This window comes from Triticum aestivum, chromosome 4A, assembly GCF_018294505.1.
Source record: "Triticum aestivum cultivar Chinese Spring chromosome 4A, IWGSC CS RefSeq v2.1, whole genome shotgun sequence".
NCBI classification, from domain to species: domain Eukaryota; kingdom Viridiplantae; phylum Streptophyta; class Magnoliopsida; order Poales; family Poaceae; genus Triticum; species Triticum aestivum.
The window spans coordinates 690,050,567-690,061,768 of NC_057803.1; the positions used below are offsets into that span (position 1 = coordinate 690,050,567).

The following is an 11,202-nucleotide window of genomic DNA, read 5'->3' on the forward strand; positions in this document are numbered from 1 at the left end:
TTTTTACCCCCTCTTTTAGCATTTTCTTATAGTAATTACCCCATTTATGGCATTTTCATCCGTACCATTTTGCCTGGGCATGCACCAGCGTTCCATCGTGGTCCTTGACTGCTAGCCCAGTGCTCCCCTTTCTACAGTGTTACCAAAAGCTCGCGTCGACATTAATTTTCAGCACACCCTCCTCCAGTGGCTTCCAAAAGAATTTCTATTACTCAATTAGGGATCCCTTCCTTTGATGCCCACAGGGGAGGCCGGCGGCAGGGTGCGTGAGAGAGGTAGGCAGCTGGGCAGGTGGCGCCGAGCCAGGTGCCAGACTGCACAAGGAGGAAGGCGGATTGGCCGCACTGAGCCTGGCATCATGTGACGCTCCATCAAAGGGGAAGAAGGAGCAGGCGACAAGATGGACACACACGGGAAAAGGAAAGAGGAAGTCAATGTTCTAAACACCAGTGAAAACCAACCAAAATTGGACATGTAGCTTCAAAGCCACTCAAGGGGGGTGATTTTTATGGTTTTGAAGTTTCGAGGGTAAAAACTATATATAAGTTGATTTCAAGGGGATTTGGCTCCATGAAGTAGATTTGTAGGTGATTTCTATACATTTTTCTTTCAAATGTTTTTGTATGGGCTGACCCATGTAAAGTTTCTACTCACTCCCAGTTCTAGGAAGTTTCAAGAAGCTTACACCCATTTCACTTTTTTTCTCTTCGTTTTCTACATTTTTATTCTATTTTTTTGTTTCTTTGCATTTCCTTTTTCATTTAGGTTAATTCTTTCTTTTTCTAGTTGAAGGAGTAACTGATTTTTAAAATCTAATTTCTTTAAAAGTGTGTTTTTCTTAAAACTAGGAGATATCTTCTCAAATTCATGTGCTTTCCGAAATGTGACATTTTAATTCACTAATACTACCTAAACTTTTTAAACATTTTTCAAATTATTCAGCAACTTTTAATCCACAATTTATTTTCAAAACCGTGAATGGTATTATTGTATTTGAATATTTTTAAGATTTGCAAAGATTTTGAAAACGCCATCAATAATATATAAATTGTCATGAGCTTTTTCAAAATTCGTGAACATTTAAAAATTCATGAACTTTTAAAATCCACAAACATTTTCAAATCCCTGAACTTTTTAAAATTAGTAAAACATTTATCAAAGTTCCGAAATATTTTTAACTTCACAAACATTTTCCAATTTTTTCATGAACATTTTCTAAAGTCCATGAACAAAATTAAATTCCTGAAGAGTTGTTCAAAATCGTGAACTTTGTTAATTCCATGTATATTTTTCAAATTCATGATTTTTTGAAAATCCAAGAGCATTTTTAAAATTAGCAACATTTTGTAAATTCACATTTTCTTTGAATTAGTGAACATTTTTAAATCATAAAAAATTGAGCCCTTTGTTTATGTGATGGTGGAGTATTTTATTTATATTTTTGCACGTAAGGGCTAAGAAAAAAACGCAAACAAAGATATCATTAGTTTGATTGTGCACGTAAGGGCTAAGGAACAACTGTCGTCGCCTTCCTTTTTCTAGCAACGGCAGCAAGTTCGTCAGCAAAGTTGTCAATTCGTCCAGCTCCCTCTTGTTCTCATGCTCATACAAGTGGGGAAGGAGCCTCCCTTATAAAGAGGTCCAACTCCCTCTAAACTAGCAAGGTGGGACTAAACTTTAGTTCCACCTCTTGCCTTGCACGAATGGGCTGTGTGGGCCTCTAGGATTTATAGGAATTTCTGAAACTGCTATTGGGCTAGGCCCAAAATAGACAAAATTCCAGCAATCCCCCACTAGATCCCAGAGGCACACAAAATTTGCCTTTGGTTCTAAAACACTGTTTTATATACTGCAGTGGAGACTGTTAAGTTGAACTTCCACCTAGAACCCTATGCTACACTAGTTGAGAACTTGAACAGTGGACTGGGCCTTGAACTGCAAGTTTTCTGCGAATCTAGTTTCACATAAAGCCTTGACCAATATGTGGCTACCGTGGGTCTTTCCCACGGGTGGAGCTTATGCGTCATACTCCGTGACCTTTCATGAGTTTACTAGAGAGAACCCTACTCTCATAGATTGCGACGTTTAACAATCAGACTCATATAGGAGCGTTCTTCAAAAGATGCTCTGCAGGACAACATCTCTGCTTCAAAAAGCCACTTAGAACACATTAAGATATACGTCAACATGCCATGCAGATTAGGAGAGTATTACATCTTCATGGAGTGGTATTTTAACAGTAGGGATACTCTCCTCCCAGTTGACCAACAGCTTGTCTTCCACATCTAATTCACGGGATCTCCGATCATAAAGAATGGGTTACCACTGTGAACAACTCATATTGTGGGTCTCATACCCATCTCCCTCGATGCATTATCTATCACATTACATGATAGACCCTTAGTAAAAGGATCTGCCAGATTTTTAGATGTTTGGATATAATCCAATTCAATAACTCCGGAGTTTTTCATTTTTCTGACGGACTTTAACCTTCTCTGAACGTGTCTTGATGACTTCATGTTATCCTTTGAGCTGCTCACTTTAGTGATCATAGTTTGATTGTCACAGTTCATAAGGATACCCGGTACAGGTTTCTCAACTACCGGCAAGTCATTCAAGAGCCGGCGAAGCCAATCTGCTTCGACCGTAGCTGTATCTAGTGCTGTGAGTTCTGCTTCCATTGTTGACCTCGTTAAGATTGTCTGCTTGCAAGACTTCCAAGAAACAGCGCCACCTCCATGAGTGAATACATAACCGCTCGTGGCCTTTATCTCATCAGTATCTGAGATCCAATTTGAGTCACTATACCCTTCAAGCACCTTTGGATGCCCAGTGTAGTGAATTCCATAATTCGCAGTGCCTTTCAAATAACGCAAAACTCTCTCTAGAGCTTTCCAATGCACATCTCCTGGTTTTGAAACAAACCGACTTAGTTTGCTAACAGAAAAAGAGATGTTAGGTCTTGTAGCACTTGCTAAGTACATAAGCGAGCCAATAATCTGAGAATACTTCAATTGATCTCTAGCAATTCTTCGATTCTTTCGAAGCAGCACACTAGCATCATATGGTGTTGGAGAGGGCTTGCAGTCACTATAGCCAAAGCGACTCAAGATCTTTTCCACATAGTGAGATTGAAGCAATGTAATCCCACCATCATCATCTCTCAACACCTTGATGTTCAGAATGACATCAGCCACTCCTAAATCCTTCATCTCAAAACAGTGAGATAGGAAATCCTTGACCTCCTTAATAACATTCAGATTTGTTCCGAAAATCAGTATGTCATCAACATACAAGCAAAGCATAACTCCCTTGCCCCCACCATGGCGATAGTACACACATTTGTGAGCTTCGTTCACAACAAAGCCTGCAGCTGTTAAAGTTCTTTCGAACTTCTCATGCCATTGTTTGGGTGCTTGCTTGAGTCCATACAAAGACTTCAGCAACTTGCACACTTTCCCTTCCTGACTATCTATTACAAATCCATCTGGTTGTTCCATATAAATTTCCTCATCCAACTCTCCATTTAGGAAAGCAGTCTTAACATCCATTTGATGAACGAGAAGACCATGTGAGGCAGCTAGTGAAAGTAGAACTCGAATAGTGGTCAGTCGAGCCACAGGTGAGTAAGTATCAAAGAAGTCTTCACCTTCCTTTTGGGTATAACCCTTTGCCACGAGCCGAGCCTTGTACTTTACGATAGTACCATCAGGCCTAAGCTTCTTCTTGAATACCCATTTGCATCCTATAGGTTTGCACCCATAAGGACGATCAGTTATCTCCCAAGTTTCATTCGCCAAGATGGAATCCATCTCGCTACGAACCGCTTCCTTCCAGTAGTCAGCATCTTCTGATGCATAGGCCTCCAAAATAGAACTGGGAGTGTCATCTATGAGATACACAAGAAAATCATCACCAAAAGACTTGGCAGTCCTTTGTCTCTTGCTCCTAGTAGGAACTTCATTGTTCTCCTCCATAGGACTTTCAAAGTGTTCCATCGAAATGGCAGGTTTAGTAATTGTAACTGGTTCCTGATTCGATGAACTAGGCATCTCCTGATTAGATGAGGTAGCCATATCCTTCATGGGAAAGATATCTTCAAAGGAAGTCGCATCATTCGACTCCATGATCGTACCGACATGCATGTCAGGTACCTCAGATTTTACAATCAAGAATCTATAGCCAATGCTATGAAAAGCATATCCCAGGAAAACACAATCCATAGTTTTTGGTCCCAGCTTCCGCTTCTTTGGAATTGGTACATTGACTTTCGCCAAACAGCCCCATGTTCACAGATAAGAGAGTTTTAACCTTTTCTTCTCCCATTCCTCGAATGAAGTTATCTCTTTGTTCTTTCTGGGAACTCTGTTTAGGACATGACATGCAGTCAATATCGCCTCCCCCCACCATGCCTTGGAGAGACCCGATGTGTCTAACATGGTGTTAACCAAACCAGTTAGAGTACGGTTCTTTCTTTCGGCCACCCCATTTGACTGAGGTGAGTAGGGAGGCGTCCTCTCATGGATTATTCTATATTCCGCACAAAAAGCATCAATTTCATTGGAAAAATACTCTCCACCACGGTCGGACCTAAGCCTCTTGATTTTCCGATCAAGTTGGTTTTCCACTTCAGCTTTATAGATCATGAAAAAGTTCAAAGCCTCATCCTTAGATTTCAGAAGATACACACGGCAGTATCTAGTGGAGTCGTCAATTAACGTCATGAAATATTTCTTTCCACCTTTTGTCAAAACACCATTCATTTCACATAGATCTGAATGTATAAGTTCTAGTGGTGCAAGATTTCTCATCTCCGCAGTCACGTGAGACTTACGAGGTTGCTTAGCTTGCACACACACTTGACACTTAGATCCCTTGACAATGGTGAAACAAGGGATTAAGTTCAACTTCGCTAGTCGTGACATGCAACCAAAGTTAACATGACAAAGACGTGAATGCCACACATTTGATTCACTATTGTTGCAAATATGATTAACAACTTTATTGCAAACGTCTGATAAGGATAAACGAAACAGACCTCCTGACTCATAGCCTTTACCAACAAAGGTTCCATACTTGGATATTACAAATTTATTCGACTCAAAGACAAGCTTATAGCCATCTCTACACAGAAGAGATCCGGTAACAAGATTTTTATTGACGGAGGGGACATAATGCACGTTCTTTAGCCGCACGATTTTCCCCGAAGTAAACTTCAGATCGACCGTGCCAACACCACGAACAGAAGCACTTGAACCGTTTCCCATCAGCACGGTTGAAGTCCCTGCGGTCTGATAAGACAAAAACATGGAAATATCACCTCATACATGCACATTAGCACCCGTGTCAATCAACCAATCAGGAGAATGACATACTGAAAGAATAGTGGGAAATATACCATACCCAACATCCTTCATGTCAGTGTCTCCAATGACAACATTAGCGGTCTTGCCGCCTTTCCCAAGATGACGCTTGTCATAGCGATTGGGGCAACTAGGAGCCCAATGATCAGGATCTCCACACACATGACAGACACCTTTCTTCTTGTCATTCTTCTTCTTGAAGTTCGTGTGCTGCACAGCCTTGTTCTTCCCATCAAACTTTGCTTTACCATCAAGCTTGCCCTTGTTCTTAAACTTGTGGGACTGGAAGTTTTTCTTCTGTACCAGATTGGCACTAGATCCTCCCTCAATACCTCGAGCACGTGTGTCCTTTGCTCTCACCTTTTCTTCCACATCAAGAGTACCAATGAGATCCGGAACGGAAAACTCCTGTCTCTTATGCTTCAGTAAGGTAGCAAAGTTCCTCCATGAAGGAGGAAGCTTAGTGATGATACCCCCAACAACAAACTTGTTCGGTAGCATGCAATTGAACTGCTCAAGTTCTCTAGCAAATGACTGTATCTCATGAGCCTGCTCAACCACGGAGCGCTCTTCAGTCATCCTGTAATCATAGAATTGCTCCATGATGTACAGCTCAGTGCCGGCATTCGAGACCCCAAACTTGGCCTCGAGTGCGTCCCACATATCTTTTCCATTGTCAATTGACGCATAAGCATCAACTATGTTCTCACCAAGAACACTCAAGAGAGCAGCCTTAAACAAGGTATCCATTTTCCGAAAAGCTTGTGCCTGTTGGGCATCTTGCTCTCCTTCAGGTTTGCCAAGAGTGGCGTCATAGCAGCTCATGGTCTGAAACCATAAGACTGCTCTCACGCGCCACCTCTTATAGTGGATACCCTCAAACATAGGAGGACTCATGGAAGCAGCAAAACCACTCGGGGTAAATTGCCTATTATAAGGTTTTTGGATTGTTGGAAATATGAGCAATTTACCGAGTGATTTTATTAACAGAAATACTAGATAAAGCATGACTAGTGTAGTAGTGATAAAACAGGCCATGTGATTTGACAAAGGGAAGGTAAACAACATCTTCATATATGAACCGTAACTAAACATATATTGGGCAGACAGTATATTAAGTTGCATATATGAAATAGAGTATAACATATCTAGGGAAAACACTAGAACAAGGAACTGTAGCAGAACCTCTAATAGAAAGGAGACGAACACGTACGAGGCAGCAGCAGCAGCAGAAGCGCTGGACTTGGGGTTGGTGTCCTCGCCAGCCATGTTGTCGAGGAGGTCGTGGACGTCGGGGAAGAAGTCGTCGTCGGGGAAGTAGTCGTCGGAGTCCGGGGCGTCCGTGATGAAGAAGTCAGTAGTCGCGCAGAGCGCTCGCCAAAAACCTTATCACCCTTCTCCCGTACAGGACTCAAAAGGTGTGATTTCGAAGGCCTACTGTCCCAACCTGCGGTGCATGCCGCAAGCCGAGATGGGGAAGATCGTAGTAGCAGCGTAGTGCTGAGGAACCGGTGGCGAGAGGAGGAAGTAGTTCTGGTGTGTCTCTCTGGAGAGGAGCGACCTCTCTTATATAGGCACAAGAGAAGGACGCGAACAGGCTGCGCCGGGAGGTGAAGCAACGGAGGGAGACGAAACGAACAGGCAACACGCGAAGAGGTGCGCCGTTCGTATTCAGGCTCCACTACAGCAAAAACGTTTCAGCTCCTGTGTGACCATTCGTATACCCGTCGTGCGTGGCAAAAATTTAGACATCGGCTCGTTCCCGCAACCCGCGTCGTGTCGCGGTGCGGCGGGCGGCGGAGGAGGAGCGCGCGTGGATGTCCCTCTTGTTCTCATGCTCATACAAGTGGGGAAGGAGCCTCCCTTATAAACAGGTCCAACTCCCTCTAAACTAGCAAGGCGGGACTAAACTTTAGTTTCACCTCTTGCCTTGCACGAATGGGCTGCGTGGGCCTCTAGGATTTATAGGAATTTCTGAAGCTGCTATTGGGCTAGGCCCAAAATAGACAAAATTCCAGCACCTGCAACCCAACATCTGATTTTTTTCATAAATGTGGTGGCATACACAAAGACAACCTTTGCAGAGACCACTCCTCGCTAACCGATTTCAACGAAGAGAATCAGGAGCTTCCTAAATAGATTTACATTGTGCGATTGTGTTGGCCCGGTATTTTGGGGTCTGCTGTTTCATTGGGCTACCTCACCATATTGTATTGTTTCGCCGTGTAACTTGGGTGTTGTTCCTTTTATATATAAAGCAGGTCAAGAGCCTGTTTCAAGAGTAAATGGTCTCCAGACGGTGTAGGAATATTAACCCCACAACTACTCCCTCTCTCTCAAAATATAAGATTTTTTTGGCTAACCATATATTCTACAAAAGTAACATTAGAAGTTGTACCAAATCATTGATTGTTCAAACATCAGCAAACACATAACTGTGCCACGGATTTGCCATGAACCGTGCAATCGAGAGATGTACTATTCCTCTTCTATTTACCTTCCCATTCTAGAAAGAAATAATCATGGTCTACACATTTTTTTGGACCAACTCCGATGAAGGAAGCAACTACTAATATCATATACACAAAGGTGTAGCTCTAATATATTGGAGACTAAATCTTAAATAGGTCACAAAAGATAATAAATGATGCATGTATCAGCTATTAGAAGACCAAATTCAGCAGCTCTATGGAAGATACCAAATCACTTTTACATGTGACGAAACATAAACACCGCTAAAATAAACAGTGAATCATAATCACCTGGAGCAATATTTTTCTTCTTGGGTGGCAGCTGAAATCATCGATATGAAATTGTTTCGGAGGAAGGCTAAAGAGATAACGAAATGTTACTCCAGCGTGTAGATAATTGTCCCGCTAAATAAACCAGTATACAATGTCTTGCCAATAGCACGCTATTTCATGCTAATAGTGTAATTTAAGGGTAGGCACTATTTTGTATCGGGCGCTATTTTTTTCCTTGATCCTATACCTTATTATACTTGCTCTGCATAAAGGGTGCTCTCTGCGAGATTCAAGAACACAGCCGCGTACAAGACTCACCAGCTTTGGCAAGCGGACTACATGTGGCACATCGTGCTCATGCTTGGCGCCTTTCCTGTCCTCCTCACCTACTACTGGCGTATCAAGATGTTCGAGACGGTGTGCTTCACCATGCTTATCGCCAAGAACCTCAAGCTAGCGGCGTCCCACATGGCCACGATCCACGTGATCGACATCGTATCAGATGCATATGTGGACGCCGTCGTCAGGCAGGATGAGTTCAGCCTCTTTTATGTGGAGTTCCTCCACAAGCATGGCTGGCAGCTCCTTGGCACCACCCTATGCTGGTTCATCCTCGACGTCGTCTTCTACTCCCTCAATCTCTTCATGAAGTACATATTCAGCGGCATCGGCTGGTTTGGAGACGCGGCCGACATGAGCCCTCTGGAGCAGAACTACAAGATAGCCCACACACAGGCCATAATCGTTGTCGGCGGTTCCCTGCCAGGGTACTTCCTCACCATCCTCTTCGTCGACTTCATCGGCCGCATGAAGATCTTGCTCATGGGGTTCACCATGATGACCATCTTCATGATCGGGCTTGCCGGGCTCTAAAAGTTCTAGTCCAAGCTCGGTATGCACGCAGTCTTTCGCCGTCACGTATGCATTGATCCTCTTCTTCACAAACTTTGGCCCCAACTCCACCACCTTCATCCTGCCCACGGAGATATTCTCGACGCGGTCGTGGTCAACGTGCAACGACATATTGGCTGTGGGGGGAAAGTGTGGTACCATCATCGGTGTTCTCTGGTTCCATTATTCTCATACGAGCATCCGGAGCTCTCTGCTTCTACTGGAAGGCTGCAACCTGGTTGGAGTTATGTTCACTCTTGAATTTCCAGAGTGCAAACGGATGTCACCCGAGGATATCACCGGAGAAATGGAGGAAGAAAGCGAACCACCTGAAGAATCTGCAATGGTTGCTGAAGCTGAGTTCATCCACATCGTGGAAATTTCGTAACTAGTACGGTCCATTCCCGGTGCTAATCTTAGTGTCTTCAAATTATTCAACCATTAAGAACTTGTATCTATGAGATGTTTGGTTATATAGAATGTTCACTCTGACATGAGATGTGTTAGACTCCAAACGAAGTGGCAGTAACACAACTAAACCTAGGCATAGTGAATAATATAGCAAATTTCAGTTTGACCCCATCTGATAGCAGTTTTTATAGCAATTACCCCATTTATATACCACACATTGCAGCGGGAATTTGTTGCAATATACTTTCAAAAGATTTGGTTGTGCGGAGTATAAATATTTAGATTAATAACACATTACCAGAATGAAAATACATATGATTTATTAGATTTAGTTATGCATAGTTGTAAAATATCTATTGAATATAAGTAGAATAATAGAATGAAATACATTTTCCCACACATGGTTGCATGTGGAAGTGGATCTTTTCACATGCATGGTTGCTTGTTGAGGTGAGACTTATCCCATCCATAATTGTATGGTGATGTGGCATGCTTATATGCTGAGATAAATAAGTTAGTGGGGATGACTCTCGTAAGTATATAGGATATTTTCATCCATCTTACCCCATCTACAAAACATGTACTATAACTTATTTCTGGATGCCAGGATTCAACCTTGTTGTTGATTGTCTTTTCAAATTTACTCAAACACTGAGAACTTATATCTTTCAAATGTTTTTATTATACATAGTGTTCATTGTGACATGAGATGGGATAGACTGCAAAGAAGTGGCAATAACGCAACTAATAAAAGTACTCATAGCAAATAATAGTGCGAATTTAAATTTTTTTACCCCCTCTTTTAGCATTTTTTAAGTAATTACCTCATTTATGGCATTTTCATCTGTACCATTTTGCCTGGGCATGCAGCAACCTTCCATCGTGGACCTTGACTGCTAGCCCAGTGCTCCCCTTTCCACAGTGTTCCCAAAAGCTCGCGTCGACGTTAATTTTCAGCACACCCTCCTCCAGTGGCTTCCAAAAGAATTTCTATTACTCGATTAGGGATCCCTTCCTTTGATGCCCACAAGGGAGGCTGGTGGCAGGGTGCATGAGAGAGGTAGGCAGGTGGGCGGGCGACGCCGAGGCAGGTGCCAAACTGCACAAGGAGGAAGGCGGGTTGGTCGCACTGAGCCTGGCATCATGTGACACTCCATCAAAGGGGAAGAAGGAGCAGGCGACGAGATGGACACACACGGGAAAAGGAAAGAGGAAGTCAATGTTCTAAACACCAGTGAAAACCGACCAAAATTGGACATGTTAGCTTCAAAGCCACTCAAGGGGGGTGATTTTTATAGTTTTGAAGTTCCGAGGGTAAAAACTATATATAAGTTGATTTCAAGGGGATTTGGCTCGTAGATTTGTAGGTGATTTCTATACTTTTTTCTTTCAAATACTTCCTCAACTGTACCCATTGCATCAACATGTTTTTGTGTTGGCCTCACTCCCAGTTCTGGGAAGTTTCAAGAAGCTTAAACCCATTTCACTTTTTTCTTCGTTTCCCACATTTTTATTCTTTTTTTTGTTTCTTTGCATTTCCTTTTTCATTTAGGTTAATTCTTTCTTTTTCTAGTTGAAGGAGTTACTCATTTTTTAAATCTAATTTCTTTAAAGGTGTGTTTTTTCTTAAAACTAGGAGATATCTTTTCAAATTCATGTGCTTTCCAAAATGTGATATTTTAATTCACTAATACTACCTAAATTTTTTGAACATTTTTCAAATTATTAAGCAACTTTTAATCCACAATTTATTTTCAAAACCGTGAATGGTATTATTGTATTTGAATATTTTT

The 11,202-nt window shown here is 42.2% G+C and overlaps 1 pseudogene; it reads left to right on the top strand.

The window, feature by feature from the left end:
• The first annotated feature begins 6,834 nt into the window (after positions 1-6,834).
• On the top strand, positions 6,835-9,386 carry LOC123084288 (probable inorganic phosphate transporter 1-4; annotated as a pseudogene).
• The last annotated feature ends 1,816 nt before the right edge of the window (positions 9,387-11,202 follow it).